This window comes from Monodon monoceros, unplaced genomic scaffold, assembly GCF_005190385.1.
Source record: "Monodon monoceros isolate NGI ecotype Baffin Bay Population unplaced genomic scaffold, NGI_Narwhal_1 Super_Scaffold_16, whole genome shotgun sequence".
Lineage (NCBI taxonomy): Eukaryota > Metazoa > Chordata > Mammalia > Artiodactyla > Monodontidae > Monodon > Monodon monoceros.
Window position 1 is genome coordinate 83,290,714 of NW_021703772.1, and position 5,981 is coordinate 83,296,694.

Here is a 5,981-nt window from a genome sequence, read left to right on the forward strand (position 1 = left end):
TGGATTCTACTCTTTCTGGCTTCCTTATGAGTAAAGAACTTTTCTACCATGTAGATTCTATGTGCTTTTCACATAAAGAAATGGTCTCTCTCATGATAGATGTTCTCCCTCAAAGTAACTTCATTGCCCAAATCTCAAAGGTAGCATTTGACTTCCTAATGATTGTGACTTTTTTTTCCTATTCACTAATGGGATAATGAAGTCTTTGTTTTTTAAGGTATCAATTATGGGGGTATATATAATCTTATGGGACATTGACTTCGCTTAATCAAAGAACATTTCATAATATATCATAGAAAATGCAGTAAAGAATTCAGGGATCATAAAATCACATCCTAAAGACAGCATTATTTTGTTGGTGTGAGAGTTATAGGTAGAAAAAGAAAACTTGCATACCTACCCTGAGGTAAAGGCAGGCGGAAGAGTGAATCAAGTGTGAATGGGATTCTTCAAATATATTTTAATCAACTGAACATTTTGTTTAAATGCATGTAATAAAACTTGGTGCAACTCATATTCAAAGGTGTTTTCCATCTTTTATTGACATGATTTGCAACTTAGGATATTTAAGTATAGCAAAGTGGGTATTTTTATTCATTTAAGGAAAGGTATTCGATAGGAAATTATTATTTTTGCTCTTAAAATTGGTTGTAAAGATCATGTGCCTTATTTTGAAGCCAAGGCTTTAACCCGGGGGTGCAGGGGTGGTCCCTTTATGTTGCTGACCCCAGGGAATATAGTGCTGTAAGTATTAGTTAAGTTTCTTAGAATTACAAGTAAATGAAAATATAAATAAAAACAAACCAAGAAAAAACAACTCCAGCTAGGTTGTAGATCCAAGAAGTAGATGAACAACCAAGAATCCAGATCCGGGAACATGAACTAGAAGCTTTCATAGGTATTCTCTTTAAATTACTGTAGTTAAATTGACTGAGTTTTAAAGATGTTTAGAACCTGACCCCTCAGTTAGAAATGTCCAATTTCTAATGATATAGAGAAAATTAGCATGGCCCCTTGTGCAAGGATGACACATAACTTCCTAGGTGTTCAATATTTTTCTTAGATGACAGGCTTTCTCCTGCTGCCTGCAAGCAGAGGACTCAGATCATGAGCAGGAAAGGTAAAAAACAAAGGAAAAGAAGGAACCCAAGTAGCTTAGTGTCGAACCTTCTTGCCCTTTACCTGTGTGCCTCTGAGCTTCCAAGTGGGGTAAAGCTGTGTATATGTGTTTTGTTTTATTTATGAAATTGTAATATGAAAACATGGATTCAGGAAAACTGTCTTACCCCCTTAAGATTTTTGTGAGAAAAGTCTCCTTGGTTTTACTTATGAATTGTTTTTTTCATGGGGCATTAAAAGTAAAATAGAAATTGGATACTGATGATAGGAATTTGATCATTTAAAAAATACTGACCTTAATTTTTTTAATTATGTTTATTTTGTGGTAGAGATATTTTCTCTCAACTTTGGTCACTTTGCCCAAAGAAAATAAATTATCGACATGGTACTTGCTTTCTTTGTATATTTGTGTGTACTTTTCTGTGTCATAGGCATCTCTTCAAATTGGGTTATTGTTGCATGTGATACGTGCTGTTTCCTGATATATTAACTTACTTTAGGTAGTAATAGAAATAACTAACATTTTTCCAGGCAATGTCATGTTTAGACAAGCATCAATAATTCTACCCTAATAAAACAACAGCTTATTCTGTATCAGGCACGGTGCTAAGCTGGCATCTGCAAAACAGTAGAGCCTATGTAGTTCTAGAGTTACATATATGTGTAGAGACTCATTACCGACTGAAGAAAATGTTGTGTGCCCTCTGATGAAATGTTTGAACTACTCTGACAAGTACATTAATGGGCTCAAATCAACTATGAGTATTAAAGATAGAGATGCATCTTAACTTTACACAAAAATGATAAATTAATGAAGTATTTTTAAAATATACATTTGATTCTGAAATTAGAAAACAGCACACATTTTAACAATTTTAAGAAGTTAACTACTAAAAGACTTATAAAAACTATTTTTATAGAAAATAGTTATGCATCTATTGCATAGATTTCACCAGTTAAGTAGACAAACACCTTGGCATGTGCCTTCTCCATTCTAACAAAAAAAGTTTTTATTCTGCCTATTAGCTGCTCATTTAAATAATTTACAAAAAAGATTATCTATCTGAATAAACTGTTTTACGTTATAAACGCCTCTGTTGGGGAACAAATATTTGAAATGTTTTTATTGTGATTTGGAGCAGGCAAATGACTGAGTTTTACTTTATCCTCTGAACAACATTCTCTGATTCCATACTTGGAGCTGTTTCATCAGGCTTCATCAACCTGTCATTAAGACATTCTCTATAAAGTCAAATATATAGTCTCTTTATGACAGTGAGTTACCAAATGCTTAAAACTATTACATTACTGCATGACCTTTTTATCCCCTGAGTAAATTACTTGTGTTCTTTATCATTCTTCAAAAGAAACACAAGACCTGAGCACAGCTCTAAGCTAGGCAATTTTTACCCAAGGATTCTCAGGCTTCTGATTCTGCATCCTTGTTCTCCACTTCTGGACATTTCTTTCTGTCTGCCTGAAATTACATCAGTGTCCCCTTGTACACTGTTATCGAGGAAGGATAGAAATCTCTTTCCAAGAACAGTAAATGACTGTTTGCAATTTCAAGTACTGCTTTTCTGGCAATGCTTATATTATATCCACTATAAAAGAGATCAAAGCCTTGAGTTTAAACTTGGGTCTTAACGCCATTGAGAATATAGTATAATAATGCAATCAGGCATTTCTTGAGGAAGAAAAAAATACATACAATTTTCCACAAAATTTTAGAGAAAGACAATATCTGGGAAAGCTATCCAAGGAATATGCATTAAAAACCACACAATAAAATGAATAAACATGTTAGAGTATAATTCTGGATATCAATGAGGATAGATTTTCTTAGATCTAGAATTTTCCCTTCACCCATGTGCAGAAGGTCAGCCTGGTTTAAAGCATGTTATTTTCTAAATACTATATATATTTAAATCTTAAAACTCCTTTTTATTTACCCATAACCTCTCATTAAATGCAGAACTCCAAGATGGTTACAGCATTCCTAGAAAGTGCCAAAGTAGACTACTGTAAAACAATTAGTTCCTAGCTTTGAGATGCTGTGTCCTTTAATTTGTGTTGCATTTGTTCTGTAAGCAATGTAAATTCCATTTTTGTATTTTTTAAGTAAAAAATAGTAAATTTCTCCATTTGTATGTCTAGTTGTGTAGCATACATTAGCACTATTTGTGAAGTTCCATGTTGAAAGTGATATTCTATTTTTTATTGCCAGCTATTGAACTATAAAATTTTTAAATCAATAGATAAAACTGAAGACCCAGTGTTTGACTTAGCATTGAATTTTCCCTTCTTAGTACTTTGCATCATTTCAGCATATTTACTAGTACGTCAACAATAAGATTTTCCTAGTTTGTTCTATGTATAATTAATAATGCAATCAGTAAAAAACTATTCTACAGGGAACTCACTCCTAAAGTTATATATGAATTAAAGATAAAATATGTGATATTTTAGTACTCTTTTTTTCCCATCTGACCTATCTATAATTCAGATTGCCTAACTAAACTTAAGTATAGATATGAGGGTTAGGGTATTTGCAAAGTACTAAGCTGACAAATACAGAGTGCCGGCTATTATTTGTTTGGAAGTCAGAGATTTGAGCTATTCATTTTGTAGTCTGACAGTCATCACTACAATTCCTTGAATTCCCAAAGCTTTTCATACAGCTTCCTCAAGGACAGCTATCATGTCTTAGCTACTGCAATGACAGATGGGATATAACATGTCATGTGATGGATAACTCTGGAGCCATAGTACTTAATCCTTCTAATACTAATAGCTGCATTATCATAGAGATTTATGGGAATGTCAGTTTCAAGTTCCCAGTTCCATTCATGGGTTTTTAAAACTTCAGCTGCAAAAAACATGCATCCATCCCATTAATTCTAATTATCATGGTTCATCTTCTCAGCAGTTTTGCACTCCGGAACCTTTCAGTGCAAATTAACGTACCAAAAAAGTGTATTAATTAATATTTGTAGCTTTTAATTTCTGCAAGAGTGTTGTCTGGAAGCAGCTGGCAGTACAGGGCCTCTGCTATTGAATCTTTGCCAAACAAGTGCAGATGTAATTTTGTTATCTCTTGCTTAGTCATTTACGCAAATTAATTTGAACAATTAGCCTTTTACTGGTCCTTCATGAATCATGCAAAAGGGATCTGCCAAAAATTGCTAGTTGACAGAAAAGAATTGGTTAATGCTGTGCATTTTGGGGAAGGTAATACAGAGTGAAGCTCAATGTTATTTTAGACTGTAGACAATTGCCTAAATATTCTATTGTAAGATTTACTTAGCACTCTAAAATTTGAGAATTCCCCTTCGTGAAGAGTAAATCTGCATACTGGTGAAGGTTCAGTTCATAGGGGGATTCAAATTTTTTGTGAAATATAGAGCTTGAATATGTCTTAATCAAGTACATATGTAAAATACGAAAGGAGTTTTCATAGAACTAAATTATCATGTTTTTCAGGTCACAGGTCCTCATTCCTACTTACTTAATATTTGTGTTCATGTTTGTGTAATTATTTATTTGTTATATAAGGTAGATATAAAACACATTTGTAGCCTCTTTTGGTAGCTTCTGATAATCTTCTAACTTTCTAAGAAGTTAGAGATGGAGAATATTTTTAAATAGTTAAATAGCTAGTTATTACATTTTAAAGGAAGATCTGGATAAAAGAGACTTTAAGTGTAGGATACATAATTAAATCACCTGAGAAATGACAGAGATCTATTTTTTGGTGTTCAGGTAAAGTTACCAGTATCTTAAAGGAATAAAGATAAAAATAATAAATGTAAAATTTGCAATTTTTTTCCTTGGAAGTAGCTCAAACTATCTGTGATTTTATGTTTTCAGTTTAATTCCAATCTATTTTTTGGACATTTTTAATCACTAGAACTAAGGATTTTTCATCTACTATTATATACAAGTGTTTGTACATTGTTATAATGTCAAACAAAAGCTCACAGAAAAATAAGTCTTTCTCAACTTTGTATAGAATTCATTAGAAAAGTCCAAGAAATCTTTCATGGTGTTTCCTTAGTGTTAAGGAATATTGACAATTATGCATTTACATGTTTTAAATACATGTATATATGCTCACATGAAAAGTGTATTTATATTTGTTTAAAATGTGTCATTCTATTTCCTTCTTATTATTTAATTATGGAAGAAAATTATTAACCTCAGACTATAGTTTTGAAAAAGAAAGAGAATTCATTTGGGTGCCTGTCGCAGCCTAAATAGATCTTAAAAGTGAGTCTACTTGCAATAGTATTAATGAATCCTCTACTGCAGAATATTTCCAAAATCCAAGTCATTGGTCACACCTGGGTAATAAATCATTGTAGTCATATAGATTAAAAGCATCATGAATGTCTAAAACTGCAAAATGATTGTTTTTCAGTTTTTCGCTCCATGGTAAAATTTAAAAATTTCCAAATATTTCTATAAACCTAACATTTATGGAAAAATTAAATCAAATATTTGAAGTATTTTAAATGATCATTTATAGAAAATCTTACTTTAACTCTTTGTTGGTCTCAGTCATCTTGTAAGTAAATTGCTTTGGAGTCAATAGTGCCAAATCAAGCTCCATGTAAAGTAAATTCAGTGAATATTTAGGTAATTTACAGTTTTAAAACACAATCAATTTTATGTTTCCTGTTTAAAAAAACATTTTCCCACTGTTGAAAACCTAAAAACTACAACAAAGAAGTATTGTAAAAATCACCTGCAATATCACTTTTGCAGAATAACTACAGTTAAGTTATTCATCTTATTCCAACTTTGTTCTACATATTTTTAAAAGCATCACCATGCTGTAAGTAGTAAAATCTTACGTAACA

At 31.9% G+C, this 5,981-nt stretch overlaps 1 non-coding gene across 1 annotated transcript; it reads left to right on the forward strand.

Moving 5' to 3' along the window:
* Positions 1–954: 954 nt before the first annotated feature.
* On the forward strand, positions 955–1,058 carry LOC114897400. Its single transcript, XR_003794117.1, has one exon. It is a non-coding gene; the product is annotated as a U6 spliceosomal RNA (small nuclear RNA).
* The last annotated feature ends 4,923 nt before the right edge of the window (positions 1,059–5,981 follow it).